Genomic DNA, 18,262 nt, shown 5'->3' with positions numbered 1-18,262 from the left:
GGGGCACTGCTACATAGGGCGCATGTGCGGTGTCTCTACGTATGACGCATGCACCGTACGTAGCGATGCCCCACATGCACTGTACATAGTGGTTTGCTGCCACTGGCACTCCAGTGCCGTACGGACGATGCCGGGATCCCTCCATTGCCGCTACAGCCATGAACGGAGGATCCTCTACATGCGGCTGTAGTGGCGACGGAGGGATCCCACCGCCATCCGTACGGTGCTCAAGCAGCGTTGGCAGCAAACTGCTATGTACAGCGCATGCGTGCGATGCTGCACATGCACTGTACATGTACGGTTTGCTGCCGGCACCAAGATCCTCTGCTCGTGGCTGCAGCTGTGAAGGGAGAATCCTCCACATGTGGCTGTGCTGGCGCGATGGCTGCTGGCGCCGCTGCAAGCCCCCGCAGGGTGCCTTCTTGTCACACACACCCGACATGGCACCCGGGACGCACCGCCTGCCCCACCCCACCCCACCCCATTGTAACACCGCTGAGTCCCACCCCCTCCATCTCTGCTGTTATACGTCATCCCTACATTGGCTGATCTGTGTTTTCTGCCTCTGAGCTTTCTGTTCTACTACTCTCAATGCACGCTGGGTCCTGGGAGGGGGGCAGGTCAGGAATGCTGTCTAAAGACACTGCGTCTGTCAGTTGTCTCTCTCCTGGTGCATCTTCTTCCTGCCGCTCTCCCAGTATTTCCCAGCTTCTCCCCTCTGCTGCCTCTGAACTATGACCACTGTTCTAAATCTATACTGTCCTCCTCTTCCCAGGAAAGTTCAGGAAGAGGCGGGTGATGGTCCCCACTATTCCTCCTCAGTCGAGTCCCTGACACTCAGTGAGGGCAGATGAGTTGGTGGGACCATTTGCCTTGATGGGACCACTGCCCTGGAACAGCTTTGTGGGCTGGGGAGAGGTGGCTGGAGGTGAAACTCTCAGCTGGAATCGCACTGAGAAAACCCTCAGACTTTTTTTTTAAAAAAAACCTACGATGCCATTAAATTACCCACTGCCCACCAGCAGATGACAAATCCATCTTTCCAGCGGCCAAAGCCTTGAATCATCCTAAGACATAGAGCTATATTCAATACTGTTCCCACTCAGAGTAGACTGATGGGAAGCAATGGATGTGACTAATAATGGATCTACTCTGAGTTGGACCAGCGCTGGAGATACCCATGGACTCAAAGAGCTGGGAAGGATCCCAGAGGACATCTAGATCTGAAATATACTCAAAGTCCTGTAGTGATTTCGTGCTCTTTATTGCTTGTAAACAGTGACTGAATTGCCCCCCAAACCTCAGGCTTTTATATACATTATTTACACGAGTTCCATCTGATTGGCTGATTCTGCTTCCCTCCTGGCGCCTGATTGGTCTTTTCCTGCAGGCCAATCAGTTGTTGCATGCTACAATCCTACTTGCCTATTGTTCTGGGATCCAAGCTTAGTACATTACAAGATCAAGCTTCTGTAAAGCACAGGATCTACTGTGCAGGATGCAACTACACCATCCCTGCAAGGTGTCTTGCCTCTGCTTCAATATCTCCAGCACAGGAGAGCCCACCACCTCCAGTGGCAGTCTGTGCCACAAGGTCATGGACAAATGCCAGGTCCTCTGTGATGCCTTCTACCAGAGCTTCTGGGAAAGTAAGTTCCACGTGTCCCTGACACCAAGGGCAGTTGTCAAGAAAGGGCCAAGGAATCAGCTGTCCTACCAGGGATGAAGTTGCCTGGTGTAAGAGCCATCATCTTACTTAAATACCCAGCTGACAGAAATGGCACAAAGAGGAGGAGAGATGGATGTTTCAGGCCACCCTCTTTTTCCTCTACCTGTCTGGAACGCTTGGATTGACAAGGCGGTCTTTGCTAATTAAGCGCTGTGTTGATGGAAAACACATCATCACCCACCCATGTTAAATATTCCGGCATGGACTATTCAGGAGACAAAGCTCTCCTTTTTGAGACTCAGACGCCACACGCTCTTGACATCTGTCTCCACCCACCAACCTTGTGCCCTCTAGACATTTTGGACTACAAATCCCATCAGTTCCCAGCTGGGGGGGAGGTTCACAGTCCAAAATAGCCGGAGACTCGGATAAGAACTATCGTCGGAAACATCTGGAGGGCACCATCTTGCAGAAGGCTGCTTTGGATATAGGAGTGATTGACGACTTTAGCAGAGGATTGGGCAAATTCGCAGAGGAGAGAGCTATCAATGGCAACTAGCCATGATGGCTGTTCTCTGCCTCCATGTTTAGAGGCAGTGATGTTTCTGAATACCAGCTGCTGAGAAACACAGGAGGGGAAAGGACTCTAGTACCTAGGTCCTGCATGTGGGTTTCTCATGATCATCTGCTTGGCCACTGTGAGAACAGAATGCTGAACTAGATGAGTCACTGGCTTGATCCTGCAGGCCCTGCTAATGCTCCTGTGTTGTGTTTCTACCACCAATCCCATTCTGTTTCCACAATAATTGCTGGTCCATTCTATAGGCAGGCAAAATAAAAACTTGAGAGCCCTGGCAACCCCCCCCCCCCACTAGAGAGAGGTTGAGGCTCTGGAACAAAAATACCATAGATCAAAGAGAATGTGCTCACAAAGCAAAGAACTAGGACGGATGCACTTTGCATGAGAAATGGGCCTTTCATCCTGTAATGCAAAACAACAAGGGAGTTAGGCGGTCAGAGAAGCAACTGAGTTCAAAGGGGCCTGGCCTGCCGCACTGCCTATGGGGAAGCAAAGGGAAGGGGATGTGCTGCGACCAGGACAGAGCAAACTGCCCTGGCTGGCTCCTTTGGGATTGTGAATGAAGGGAAGGCAGGACGGGGCAATCATGATGAATGGGAGAGGAGGCGGAGCTCAGGCAGAGCTCAGTGGGGAAACGGGCTGGTGAAAGTGCTTAATGAAAGGGAAAGGCTCCTCTCTGGGGCCCTGGAGAGCTGACTTGATCTAACAGGCTCTTAACCCCGGCATCATAGGGAGTACCTGCGATGCCAGCTGGGGCTGATGGGAATTGTAGTCCCAAACATATAGAGGGCAGGGAAGAGGGGGCAGGGAGGCTGATAAAGGTAAAGGGGCCCCTGACCATTAGGTACAGTCATGGCCGACTCTGGGGTTGTGGTGCTCATCTTGCTTTATTGGCCGAGGGAGCCGGCGTACAGCTTCCGGGTCATGTGGCCGGCATGACTAAACCGCTTCTGGCGAACCAGAGCAGCGCACGGAAACGCTGTTTACCTTCCCGCCGGAGCGGTACCTATTTATCTACTTGCACTTGTTTTCAAACTGCTAGGTTGGCAGGAGCAGGGACCGAGCAACGAGAGCTCACCCCATCGCAGGGATTCGAATTGCCGACCTTCCAATCGGCAAGCCCTAGGCCCTGTGGTTTAGCCCACAGCGCCACCCACAAGGGAGGCTGATATCACTATCCAAATCACCTGCTCAATATTCATGTTGCAAACCCAACTGAAGAAGCCCTTTTAAGCCTCATTTGTGAGAAGAGAAGAGAAATATAATAATAATTTATTATTTATACCCCACCCCTCTGGCTGGGTGCCCCCAGCCACTCTGAGCTGCTCCCAAAGGAATATTAAAAACATGATAAAATATCAAACATTAAAAACTTCCCTAAACAGGAGGAGTTTGAGAGGCGTCTGGGCAAAGTTTCCTCCAGTGGGACCCTTAGTTTCAGTGGCAGCTGCTGCCTTTGGGACTGGTTGGGCAGAAGACAGGGAACCCAACAGTAGGTGGCGCCAGAGCCAATGACAAGCAGAGCAAACAAATTCTAGTTTCGTTTGCTGAGTTCCACAAGGGCTAAGGAGGAGGAGAAAGCTGACAGGTGGTGCAGCCCCTTGGACTGGATCCTATTGGGAAAGGCAGGCAGGTGGAAGCTGGCTGTGGACAGACTGAGGCTGGGGGGCAGTTCACCATTTGCCCCCATAGACCAGCCTCTGTTGCCTACTCTTTCAGTGGGTACTGGCAGGCATAGCAAGTTGTAGTTGGGGGCCAGCGATCTATGCTATCACCTCTTCAATTTCCCACAATCCCCTAGAGAAAGAGGCATCCTGGGAAATTAAAATGGAGGTTCATTCTAGCCATCTGTCACTGCTCAGAGGGCTGGTTTAGACAATCTTTTTAAGAGGGGGCAGAGTAGCCATCAGCAGGGGGCCTTGTTAAGTAAGGTTACCAGATTTTTTTCAAAGAATCCTGGGACACTTTTTTTTTTTTTGAAAAGAGAAAAAAAGTTATTTAAAAAGTTATTTTTTTAAAAAAATTAAGAAGTAATATCTTCTCTTCTGTGGTCTCCTCTGTCACACAGCCTTCCTCTGGGCCCTGGCCTGCTCTCTTGGAGCGCTAGCCACCATGGAGTAGGCTCGGCTCGGTCCTGGACTCGGTCATGTGTCCTTGCCCTCTTGGTGGTCTCCTACCTCTCCTCCTCAGCGGCGGCAGTGGCGCAGCAAGGTCAGGGCTCCTTTCTCTCTTTTTCTCCTTCCTCTTTCTCTCTTCTTTCTCCTCCTCCCTGCATCGATTCCGGGGTTTTTCCTGGCCCTGGAGCGCCGCTGGGCAGTTGGCTGGGTGCTCTCACTCCCTGCTCGATTTGGGTCAGCGGTTCCCCAAGTTGATGCGCTGGGCGTCCCCGGTTCCCCCTTGGCAGTGGCAATGGCAGTGGCAGTCTCAGCAGCCCAGAGCCAGCCTGGTAGTGCCGTTGGCTCTGGCTGGCTTCAGGAGAGCCAGTGTGGTGTAGTGGTTAAGAGTGGTAGATTCGTAATCTGGAGAACCGGGTTCGCGTCTCTGCTCCTCCACATGCAGCTGCTGGGTGACCTTGGGCTAGTCACACTTCTTTGAAGTCTCTCAGCCCCACTCACCGCACAGAGTGTTTGTTGTGGGGGAGGAAGGGAAAGGAGAATGTTAGCTGCTTTGAGACTCCTTCGGGTAGTGATAAAGCGGGATATCAAATCCAAACTCTTCTTCTTCTTCTTCTGCTGTGGTGCCCGCCATTTTGCCTCTCCGGAAGTCCCCATATGATGTGTCTTGTGTCGGTGAACCTATCACGCAACATTCATTCCCTACTAATAAATCTACAACACTTAAAATATAAATCTGGGGACATTAAATGAAATCCGGGGACATTCCGGGGACGGATTTTGTCCAGGGACAGATTTGTAAATCCGGGGACTGTCCCTGGGAAACTGGGGCGTCTGCTAACCATATTGTTAAGGCATTGCAGCCCTCACAACTGCCCAAGGATTCAGGTAGTGGTGCTGATTCTGCTCAGATTTAACACCCCCCACCTCCCCACTTGCCTGAAACCATTGTCCCATGAGGACTAGAACGCTGCCCAGAGATGCACAGTTAGAGAAAGAAAATGAGCTTCCACCCAGGGAAATAACAACAACAGCAAAAAAACCTAAGACTTTGGGAGAATAAAAAGAGGCTTTTACAAACTGTATGGGGAGAGAAAATCTCAGGGAGGAAACTGGCTCATTAATAAATGAGGCAGGGATGATTAAATTAATGATAACTCAAAGAAAAATGTCTTTAGTTACTGAAACATTCTGAAAATCTGTGTTAAAATAAAAGTGATGTTGGGATAATAAAGGAGTGGAAGAGAATCTCGGGGTGGAAGTAAGAATATGAATGAACCCGGCTTGGCTTGGTGGCAGATTTGGCAAGGGATCTTCACTCCCATTGCATCGCATGTGGGTCAAGATCATGTGGGGCTCATGGCACTAACAGGATTAGGAAATGAATTCGGCAGAAAAGGCTCACGCTTCACGGAAGTTGAAGAGGAGAGAAAGAAATGCATGCGACGTGGTTATCTGCGGAGGATATAGCAGAGCAATTTAGAAGCAATCTGAGCCTTGGCTTATTATGACGAGTCTAATTAGGAAACCTATTAAGATAATGGAACAAAACATACAGTAAAGGGAAGACCTGCAAAGGTGAGATGCATTATTGCAGGCTTGGAAGGAGAGAAGGTAATGGAACCAGCCTTAACTGGATTCTTCCTCAATTCAGTAGTTTTGTACTTCTGGGATGGTTTTGAGAGTCGGACATTGTCCACATTTTCACCATACATTTAAAGCACCACGATACCACTTTAAACAGTAATTGGTTTCCCCTAAAATATCTCGGGAGCCATAGTTTGTTAAGGGTGTTGAGATGTCCCCCCTATCCCCCCCTCACAGTGTCAGGAGTTCAGCCCTACACTCGAGTAGGACCCTGGCAGAGACACATGCCCGACTGGCATGTTCTCTCCCTCCTGGTCGATCATTCGGGAGCTTCAGAAGCTTTCTTCAGCCCAAACATCACACTGACCGATGCCAACGGACATCGGCACACTTAGGGATCCGTGGAGTTTGTGCATCATGCGTAACACCACCACATCCAACCTCTGTTCAAAAGCCTCCAGTGAAGAGAGTTCGCTGTCGTCTGACGATCTTCCATTCTACCCTTAACCGGCTCTTAACATCAGAAACCTCTTCCTAATGTTTAGCTGGAATCGCCATTCTTGTAACTTGAGTCTGTTGGTCTGGGTCCTCCTCTCTGGAGGAGCAGAAAAGACCCCTTAAAATATTTGAAGACAACTCTTCAGATAGGTCTTATTTCCACAGAGAACCCTCCAACCACAGTGTGGCTAGGAGAAAAGAAAGTAACAGTGGTTTATAAAAGAGAGAAGCAAAGACTTGTTTTTCAACTGTGTGTGAGCCCTCCCTTTCTCCCTGGAGATGGAACACTTTCAGGGTCCCTCTGTTGATCATTTCTTTGTCTTTTCCTGCAAAAACAGTTTAAGCTCAGCTGCTTTTAAGCATTTGCAACCCATTCCACACAGCACTTTGCTATACTCCCATTTCCCGCGTGTTTGGTTGTTGTTTGCAGTTTAAAGGCGGAGAATCATTAACAATCTGATCTGTGTGCCTTTTGAAAATTGCCCATGAAATGGCAACATTTTTCTCTGCCTATATCTGAAATTTCACAGGTCCCTTGAGAGAGCAGGAGAACTGCAGCAAACATCGTGCCGGCTGGATCAAAAGCAAGCACAACAGTTATGGGCAGCAGAAGAGCAGCTGGATCTCCCCACGCAAAGCAATGGGGAACCAACAACACAGTCTAAAGCACACCCATTTCAAAAGCAGAACCAGAGAGTTCAAAGGGGCTTGCTCGTGAGTAAGTGATCTAGGAGTGCAGCCTTAATTGAAGCAAGGAAAACAAATTAAAGCACAACAGAACTGAAGGTGGCTTCAATAAAAAGAAGTTCTGATAATGAAAACTAATGGAATGAATGAATGAATGAATGAATGAATGAATGAATGAATAACTTCACCTCTCTCCCCCCCCCTTTTTTTCTGTTTCCAGTCACCCAGCCAGTGTGGCTAATGGCCAATGATGCCAATGATCTGGAGGGCCACAGGTCTCTTGTGGCACCCTGAGCTTCTGATCTGCTGGGAAACCCTTCACCCTGACCGAGAGGGATGCATTGTCTGGAGTCGCCTCCATTAGTCATCCTACGTGCGCACAGCTTTCTTTGCAAAGGTTGGTCAGTGGCATTAATATTTCATGCCGCCGTCCCCAGTGAGTTCCTAAGAGCAGAGACGAGATAAAGGAGTCTGAACAAGCAGGACCTGAGCATAATAGCAACACGCGCTCCTCTTGCAGTTTCCAGCAACTGGTATTCAGAAGCATTTAAAAAAATATGAATAGCCTGTTGGATCAGGCCAATAGGCTGACTAGTCCAGTATTCTGTTCTCACAGTGGACACCCAGATAGATGCCTGTGGGAAACCTGCAAGCAGGACCTGAACACAAGAGTCTTCTCTCCTTCTGTGACATCCAGAAACTGATATTCAGAAGCCAAGCCTCATTAGGAACAGTTGAGGGGACTCAACTGGTCCTGAATGTGGGGGACTCCCTGGTTCTGAATGGGGTAACTGTGCCCCTGAAGGACCAGGTGCGCAGCCTGGGAGTCATTTTGGACTCACAGTAGTCCATGGAGGTGCAGGTCAATTCTGTGTCCAGGGCAGCTATCTACCATCTGGTACATAGGCTGAGACCCAACCTGCCTGCAGACTGTCTTGCTAGAATGGTGCATGCTCTGGTTATCTCCTGTTTGGACTACTGCAATGTGCTCAACGTGGGGCTACCTTTGAAGGTGACCTGAAAACTGCAACTAATCCAGAATACGGCAGCTAGACTGGTGACTGGGAGCGGCCACCGAGACCACGTAACACCAGTCCTGAAAGACCTACATTGGCTCCCAGTACGTTTCTGAGCACAGTTCAAAGTGTTGGTCCTGACCTTTAAAGCCCTAAACTGCCTCGGCTCAGTATACCTGAAGGAACGTCTTCACCCACATCATTCAGCCTGGACACTGAGGTCCAGCTCCAAGGGCCTTCTGGCTGTTCCCTCACTGCGAGAAGTGAGGTTACAGGGAACCAGGCAGAGGGCCTTCTTGGTGGTGGTGCCCACCCTGTGGATCGCCCTCCCATCAGATGTCAAGGAAATAAACAACTATCTGACTTTTAGAAGATATCTGAAGGCAACCCTGTTTAGGGAAGTTTTTAATGTTTGATGTTCTATTCCGCTTTTAATTCTGTTGGGAGCTACCCAGAGTGGCTTTGAAAATCCAGCCAGATGGGTGGAGTATATAAAAATTATTATTATTATTATTATTATTATTATTATTATTATTATTATTATTTGGCCCTCAGAAGATTGCCCAGAACAGAATGTGGCCCTTGGGCTGAGAAAAGGTTCTCCACCCCTGCCCTAATTTCTCATCATGAATCTTTTGTACGAGGCCACAGTCGCCTTGCCATGGTGCGTGTGGGGGAAATGAGCTAAATTATGTACCACTCAGAACCACAGATGGTTCTACGATCGTGCAGATCAAAGATAATGAAGAGGGTCAAGCTCCTGCTGCTGCAGTGAAGCTGTAATTTTTCTCCAGCTTCTCTCCCTGCCAGCCGTGTCTCAAGCAACTCTGATTCATTTTCTGTCTCTCCTGCTCATCCCAAGGTCACATCTACAGCTCCTACCTGGTGATCCGGCTTCTTACCTTTAATTTTTAACACAGGGTGGGGGGATCTTTTGGGTCCTGTGGGCCAGATCTCTTTTTGTCCCCACCCTAATGGACCAACTTGGGCAGTTGGGTGGGACAACCCACCTGCCAGTCCCCAGGTGCCATAACGCTGTCAGGTGATTGACACCTGTCAAAGTCCCTGGAGCCATGCTTCCCAAATACCCAGCAGTCAGGGGCAGGGAACTTCCAGCCCAGAAGCTGAATGCAGACCTTTCAAGTATCCCTATTTTCCAGGGACAGTCCCTGATTTAGAGAAGCTGTCCCGGTTTCTGATTTGATCCTGGAATGTCTCACTTTTCCTTAGGACATCCCTATTTTCATTGGTGAAATGATATTTTTTTATATATGTTGGGATGCGGGTGGCGCTGTGTTCGAAACCACTGAGTCTAGGGCTTGCTGATTGGAAGGCGGCAGGTCAAATCCCTGTGACGGGGTGAGCTCCTGTTGCTTGGTCCCATCTCCTGCCAACCTAGCAGTTTGAAAGCACGTCAAAGTGCATGTAGATAAATAGGTACCACTCCGGCGGGAAGGTAAACGGTGTTTCCGTGAGCTGCTCTGGTTTTGCCAGAAGTGGCTTAGTCATGCTGGCCACATGACCTGGAAAAACTGTCTGCGGACAAACGTCTGCTCCCTCGGCCAGTAAAGCGAGATGAGCGCCGTAACCCCAGAGTCATTCACGACTGGACTTAACTGTCAGGGGTTTCTTTACCTTTACCTTATATATGTTGGAAGCTACCCAGAGTGGCTGGAGCAACCCAGTCAGAGAAGAAGAAGAAGAAGTTGTCCCTATTTTCATCAGAGAAATATTGGAGGGTATGTGAACATGGTCCTCAATGTTTCTCTACCTGGCCCTTGGGATGCTTTCTAGGCCATGCCCCCTCCCAAGGACACACCTCTCTCTGGCCCTGATGGACTATCTTCTTGATAAGGCCTCTTCTTTGCTTGGATAGAGCAGGCATGTCCAACAGGTAGATCGTGATCTACCAGTAGATCACTGGACGTCTGCGGTAGATCACTGATAGATCACTGGCTCCCCCCAAAGAAGCTGAACAACTGTGGCTCCCCTAAAAAAAGCTCAACATTTTACCCGAACCCCCCAAAATGGGCTTTCTTCCTTCCTGAAAAAAACTCAACAACTTTGACCTGAACCCCCCAAAAGGGGGTAGATCACTGCCAGTTTTTAACTCTGTAACTAGATCACAGTCTCTTGGGAGTTGCCCCCCCCCCGGGATAGAGAATGGAGAGATTTGTGTAGCGTGTGTGTGCACGTTCTCAGAAACCTCTTCCGTCGGGCTGTAGCAGGCTGTCCAAAGGTTCGAGTCACACCTGTTGCTCCGCCCACTTTTGCGTTACCTGACCCTTGGAAAAAGCGATAAAAGTGTTGGGAGTGAGCCGTAGCTCAGTGACTAGAAACTGCAGGCAGTTGCAGGTTCAATCCCTGCCTGAAACCCTGGAGAGCTTCCGCCAATCAGTGTAGACAAGACTGAGCAAAATGGACTCAGTGCGAGGCAGCTTTCCTGCGTTCCTCTGTTCCTACCCTCAGCCAGAGAAAGCAAACAGCTGTTTAGCATTCTCGGGTACCCCTCAACGTGAAATCGCCCACCCCCTCTTATGAACAATGATAAGCCGCCCCTAAAATCCCCAGAGACCAAGAAGAGGCCATTGGAGGAGCTGCTTTGCATCTCCCTGAAGACCGGCAACCCTTCAAGGTACTTGTTAATGGACAAAGCAGGTTTATTAATATGCACAGCCTCTCACGCATATGCCCACACTGGATAATTGTGCTTTGCCTCAGTGCACCATAGTTTGGGGTGGAAACAGTGGCGTAGCGTGGGGGGTGCAGGGGGGGCCGGCCGCACCGGGAGCAACATCTGGTTGTTAGGGTTAGGGGGTGCAAATCCACGGGTTAGGGGGCACAAATCCACGGGTTAGGGGGCGCAAATTACTTGCCTTGCCCCGGGTGCTGACAACCCACGCTACGCCACTGGGTGGAAACTTTGTCTTAGCCGGTGCTGAAACCGGAAACTTCCCAAGACATTTTGCTGTCTGTGGCAAGGATGGCATCATCCCAATTCCATGTACAACAGCAGGCTGGACTGGCAGTGGGATTTTACTTCAGGCTGGTCCTCTGCCACACCTGTAAATCTGTCTAATGGTAGGGCTGGCCTTGGCTAAAGCTGGGAGCTGAGTTGCTCACTGCACTCTTCGCACAGTACATTCCAAGCACATAGTTTCTCCCAGAAAATTCTGGGAAGTGTAATAATAATAATAATAATAATAATAATAATAATAATAATAATAATAGTAATAATTTATTTATACCCCGCCCATCCTGCTGGGTTTCCCCAGCCACTCTGGGCAGCTTCCAACAAAACGCTAAAATACAATAACATATTAAACATTAAAAGCTTCCCTAAACAGGGTTGCCTTCAGATGTCTTCTAAAAGTTTGGTAGTTATTTTTCTCTTTGACATCTGGTGGGAAGGCGTTCTACAGGGCGGGTGCCACTACCGAGAAGGCCCTCTGCCTGGTTCCCTTGGCTTCTCGCAGCGAGGGAACCACCAGAAGGCCCTCGGAGCTGGACCTCAGTGTCCAGGCAGAACAATGAAGGTGGAGACGCTCCTTCAGGTATACTGGACCGAGGCCGTTTAGGGTTTTAAAGGTCAGCACCAACACTTTGAATTGTGCTTGGAAACGTACTGGTAGTTTACCTCACAATGAGCTATCATTCCCAGCACCCTGTAGGGTAAACAGTATTGTTGGGATATATTTGCTATCATCATCTGTTTTCATTTACCGTCTTCATTATTTCTATCATTAACGTATCTTCTTTTTATGTTTTGACTTTCACGTATTTTTATTGACAACAACAAGAACATTAGTGGGGAAACGAAGAAACCCATCACCCGTTGTTACATTTAATAATAAATTAAATCCAAGAACTAAATCTAATTATAAGAGAGCCAGTGGTGTTCATAGTGGTTAGACGGTTTGGGCTAAGGACCTGGGAGAGACCAGGGTTCAAATCTCCACTTGGCCATGAAGCTCACTGGGTGATTTTGGGCCAGTCACTGCCTCGCAGCCTAACCTACCTCACAGGATTGTTGTGGGGATTAAATGAGGTGAGAGAGAACCATGAGCTCCTTGGGGGGAAAGGTGAGATATAATTGCAATAAATAAGTGAAATACAAAATAACAGGAAAGAAACATAACTCATGGGACATTGTAGTAAGAATGCACAAGGAATCCGTGGAATGAATGAATAAACCCATTTTGCTAAATAAATGTAGGGCCACATATACAATTCCATAGAGAGATGGGGAAGAGAGAGAAACAGGGAGTAATTTAGTATAACACTATCCCAATCATTCTGGCAGTGCAAGCATTTCCATCAGACAGAATGTTGCCACATGATAGCCCTGTGTTCCACCACCAGAAATACTTTTTGGAGGGTGACTCCAGCACACAGGAGGATTCTTCTGCTAGCATGACTTGTTAGTTGAATCCTTCCCATGGGTTTGTACCCAATATCACTCATACTAGGAAGAGGCTCGTTGCAATGAATGGACATGACTAACTTATGTCCATTCATTTAAACAGGCCTATTCTGCATAGAATGGGACGCAGGTGGCGCTGTGGGTTAAACCACAGAGCCTAGGACTTGCCAATCAGAAGGTCAGCGGTTCGAATCCTCACGACGGGGTGAGCTCCCGTTGCTCGGTCCCTGCTCCTGCCAACCTAGCAGTTCGAAAGCACGTCAAAGTGCAAGTAGATAAATAGGTACCGCTCCGGCGGGAAGGTAAACGGCGTTTCTGTGCGATGCTCTGGTTCGCCAGAAGCGGCTTAGTCATGCTGGCCACATGACCCAGAAGCTGTACGCCGGCTCCCTTGGCCAATAAAGCAAGATGAGCGCCGCAACCCCAGAGTCGGCCACGACTGGACCCAATGGTCAGGGGTCCTTTTACCTTTACCTATTCTGCAAATATTTTAGTTGGGTTCAGTCCATACTGGATTCTAAATGTCATATGGCTGCTGCCCACCCTGGGACCTTGTAATAAAAGGCGGGGTAAGGGTGGGAGTGATAAACAAAGCAGTTTTGCTAAATAAATGCAGGTTCACACAGATATCCCTATAGTCCTATCCAATGCTGATCACACTGGGGGTAGGCCAGCTGCAATTAACAGACATGGCACACTTATAAGGAATAAAGCTTATAGCAGAACAAGTGTTTCAGAATTGGTGACTGAGTCTGAACCTTCCTCACCCCGGGCTTCCTTCCCTGTTCCCTTTCCCTTGTGCGTAATTTTTATTTAGATATTCTGGGCAGGAGGGACTGTCTTGTTTCAGTTGTATGTAAACCACTCTGGGAGAGTTTTTTGGCTGAAGAGCAGAGCACTTTAAATATATAAATAAAAACCCAGGTCCATTAATTTTAATGGGTTTGCTCTGGGTGGAATTTAGCTGGATTGAACCCAGAGATATAGCTGGATGCACACACACACACACACACACACACACACACACACACGGATACACATATATTGCATTCAGAACATCTAAGGTAGATACTGCGTCTCAGTCGTGCAGAGATTTCAGCTGCTTCTCTATGATTGCTTTTATTTTTAATTGAATTCCCCTGACCATGCTGAGAGCGGTGAAAAGGGGTGACTTTCAAACATGAATCGCAGCCTAGATTCTCATTTAAGGCAGGGAATTCATTTGCTGCAGAAGTTGCAGAGACATTTCCCCCCAGAATAAACAGTTTCTTTTTAAAAGGGACTCCCGTCTGGTTAAAAATAATAGAATCTTTAACATCTTTCCCCATATCACTAATGACGCCTTTGGGTATTAAAGGCAGAGCAGTGGAACGAATCCAATTCTCTCTCCTCTCGCTCCCTGCAAGTTTTTGTTGTTGTTTTTCCTTCCTCTAGCTCGCATGGTGAAAATAGGGCAGTGCCATTCTTTAGCGGCTTCCCCAACCTGGTGCACTCCACATGTTTTGGATCACAACTCTCGTCAGCACAGTCAATAGACAGGGGTCATGGAAGCTGTTTTCCAGCAGAATCTGGAGGGCCATAAGTTCCCCATTTCTGATATAGGCTCATGTCCTGTCCTGGCTTTAACTGGAAGACCGCAGGACACAAGGCAGGCCAGCAGTTTCAGCACCATGGAGAGTTCTAAGTGAGCTACTTGCTCCTGGAATGCCTCAGTCTTTTATGCTTCCAGGGATAACACACTCTCCCACATTCCTCTCCTGTCTCAATCGGTGGAAGTCTGTGTGGTTTGGTCCAGGACATCAGATTGGGAGAAGGCTGGTGAGAGAAGAGAGCACAGAGAAGAAACATGGAGTTTGGTTCAAAAGAGAAAATGAACTAAAGGAAAAAGGCTGGAGTCAAAATCTTGTCATCCCGCCCCCCCCCTACAAAAAAAACCCAAGCCTGTAGCCCAAAGCATCTGGAAAGCTACCTGGTTGGTGAGAGCCATTCTTTGCTCTCCAGATAGGTTTGCCAACTGACCAGGAAAACACCCAAACCCTGTGCTTATGAATGCAGCTCTGTTTGCAATAATAAAAGCGATAGGTGGAGCTTTATACAGCAGGGAGAAAATCACTGTCAATTGCTAAAGACCTTGTGCCTTCAAGACACAGAAACATATTGGTGGGCTGTTTTTGGTGTTAGCTGTTTTTACTCCTGCCACCCTTTCCTCAGTTTCCCTGTGTCATTTACTAAATTCTAAGCTAAATAGTAGAAGGGACTTTTCCTCTGTTGCTCTGAACACTTGTACTTTGAGCTGCTTTACATGCACTCCAGTTTCACTGTATAAATCATTCCCCCTACTTTTGATGTTCTAGCTGTGAATGCCAATGATTATGCCATCGTGGCTGGTAATGTAGTGACCTACAGTTTGAGGGCCCTGAAGCCTGAAGCCTCATGTGCAAAAGGGGGAATGTACTCTGCTTTGTGAATAAACTCATTATAGCGTAAGTTAGGAAGGATAATATATAATCAATATATCCTCTCTTGCTACCCACAACATTCCCACAGTTCCTTCGGTGCATCTATGCCTGTTACCTTTCTGTGTTGGGAAAAGGCTTCGTTGGCTGTGTTTCTGAGAGTCGATCCGCTGCTAAATATGCAGGAGAAGGAAGGGAGCAGCCATTGAGATGGAGGCCACCCTGGCTGAGTTCACAACAGCTTTTCCAGCCGCCATGCAAAGGATTCTGAGAGGTCAGGGAGGGCAAGTGAATCTACTGAAGCCCAGCTGTATGTTTTGGCGAGATCCTGGAGGCTGCGGTGGCATGCCTGAGACCCAATGCATCGCGGATAAAGGAGAGGCCAATTAATGAACAGACTGAACAACAAAGTAAATGAGCAAGGCATTAAATGAACATTAAGTAAATGAATGTGAGGTGCCAGCATCCCACAACCACCGCTACGAGGTACCCAGTTGCTAATAACTTCCAAGCCAATTTCTCAGAACCATCGAAGGGACTCCCCCCGCGGACTCATAACTCTCACCTATGGGGAAGGCAGGAAAAAAGAGAGCAGAAAGGGATCAGACAGGATGAGGATTAAGATGGGGAGGGGGGTATGTGGATATGCCGAAGCATTTCAGGAAAAGGACTTGGTTGGAGGGCAGTTTTCTGAAGCTTCCGGGCCAAATCTGGTCTCCCCTCCACACACCCAAGGTGTACTACAGTTTTATTATTGCTATTATATCTATTTATGCCCCACTTTTGTCCAAAAGTTCCCATATTTCAAAACAACATTCTAAAACACAAAGAAAATTTTGGGGGGTTAAGAACAATAATTAAAGCACATCAGAACATACCATATTTTTCTGTATATAACCCGCCCCCGTGTAGAAGACGACCGCTATTTTTGGCGACCCCAAATTAAGGAAATGGGGGGAGATTTCCCAGAGTTGTTGAGCGTTTGGGGGGCGGGAATTGCCCCAGGTTATTGAGCTTTTTTAGGGGAGGTTGCTGACAATCGATCACCCACCTGAACGCCGCTGCCCATCGCACACCTCGCAGAAGCCACCAATCGACTGCCCGCTCGCCATCGTTTCTTTACAGTAAAAAACAGTGTCTTATACACAGAAAAATACGGTATTTAGAACAAGCAATTAAAATCTAGTTTGCCCTGAGTGCAGCCCAGTGGCATCTTAGTTTTCAGTCTGAACAAGAAGGTCTGCCAGCAGGAGGATAACAGAAAGGGAGGGACTCCCACAATACTGAAAAGGTTCTCTTTCGGGTCATCGCCAACAGTGTTTTTCCAAGGCAGCTTTAAGGGCAACCTTGCACAGCATACAATGCAGTAACCCAGCCTTGAGTTTAGCAAAGCAGGAAAGGCTTGCATCTTTCCTGGATGCTGTATCCCAGTGTTGGGGAAGCAGTGATGCTGCACCTGGTGAACTTTTACCTGCCATGCAACTTGTCAAGGCACAGCACCTCTGTCAGGGGGTGGGAGGTAGCAGCAGAAGCTTAGTGGGGAAAGTAGACCCAGCTCATGGGTTAAAAACATCCAGGAATGGCTTAAAAAGGAGGGGGAAGCTTATATAAAAGCATGAACCAGGCCTGAGCTCAGACACTATCAAAGAGCCCATGTATTGGTAATGAGGGCCTGGTTTTCTCTCCCTCTGCCTTACAGTGTAAATCATTTTTTTATGCTGTGTAAACTTAGGGTGGCTGTTGAGTTCATCTGCATATCTCAGGTGTAACTCCATGCTCACTCAGTGCAGCTCTATTTCGCCCTCTAGTGGCTGCTGCAGCTATGCAGGTGTGTGTGTTGCAGGCCAGTGGAGGATTTTCCAACACAATTTGTCCACTGGGAAAAGCGGGTCCATTTTCTCCCAAAGAGTCAGCAATTTTTTCATTTCCAAAATATTTCCAACTGGCTTCATTAGGAATGTCATTGGTCCTTGGTGCTGCATCAAAAGTTTGCAGTATACAGGAGGGAATAGAACATCTGATGAGCCCTCTGATGAACAGGCTGATGGACTAGCTAGCCAGTGGTAGTTCAAGATGCCTATGGGAAGCCTGAAAGATGGGTAGAAGCAACCAACCAACCACGCTCTGCTCACCTGTGATTCCCAGCAACCGGTATTCAGAGGCATAATTCAGAGGCATAATGTTCCCCCATGCTTGGTGCAGGACTGCATCAATTGCACCACAGAGCATCCCAGAAAGTCCAGAAGGTGATTGAGGTCCCTGGCGATGTCCAGAGATGCCCATTCCCACAGTACAATAAACACACAAAACGTAACCGGCTTTACGTTTGAAAAAATAATATATACTATTCATTGTATTGAATTGTAGATTTCAAAAGAAGTAGCTCATAAAGTTCAACGAAAAAAGTAGAAGACCCAGTGGATCAGTTCATTCTCTAACCAGTTTATGCATAAGGTCCATATATGTGAAAGTGTCTATTCCACCTGTCTCTTCATAGAGTCCAACAATCTACACGAAAGGTTGTTGCAGTTCCACATCTTTCACAGAGTCTAAGACAAGGTTTTCCAGAATATTAGCCTTGTTTCGCCGTCTTGGGCTTCATCAGTAGTACAAACTCTAGGTAATGCAAATCCTTTCACAGAGTCTAAGACAAGGTTTTCCAGAATATTAGCCTTGTTTCGCCGTCTTGGGCTTCATCAGTAGTACAAACTCTAGGTAATGCAAATAAATAAGGTAAAGGTAAAGGGACCCCTGACCATTAGGTCCAGTCGTGACCGACTCTGGGGTTGCAGCACTCATCTTGCTTTATTGGCCGAGGGAGCCGGTGTACAGCTTCCGGGTCATGTGGCCAGCATGACTAAGCCACTTCTGGCGAACCAGAGCAGCGCACGGAAACACTGTTTACCTTCCCACCGGAGCAGTACTTATTTATCTACTTGCACTTTGACGTGCTTTCGAAATGCTTGGTTGGCAGGAGCAGGGACCGAGCGACGGGAGCTCACCCCATCATGGGGATTCGAACCGCCGACCTTCTGATCGGCAAGTCCTAGGCTTTGTGGTTTAACCCACAGCGCCACCCGCATCCCTAATGCAAATAAATTAATGCTAATAAATACAATATCGTAATCTCACACATTTTTACAGCAAAAATAATATAAAAACCATCAACAACCATACATACCATATATGACACCACAGAACAGTGGATCTTATAGCATAGTAGTTTTGTGCA

Source organism: Podarcis vaucheri, assembly GCF_965113315.1.
Source record: "Podarcis vaucheri genome assembly, chromosome: 16".
Taxonomy (NCBI): domain Eukaryota; kingdom Metazoa; phylum Chordata; class Lepidosauria; order Squamata; family Lacertidae; genus Podarcis; species Podarcis vaucheri.
Note: the sequence above shows the minus strand (reverse complement) of the source record.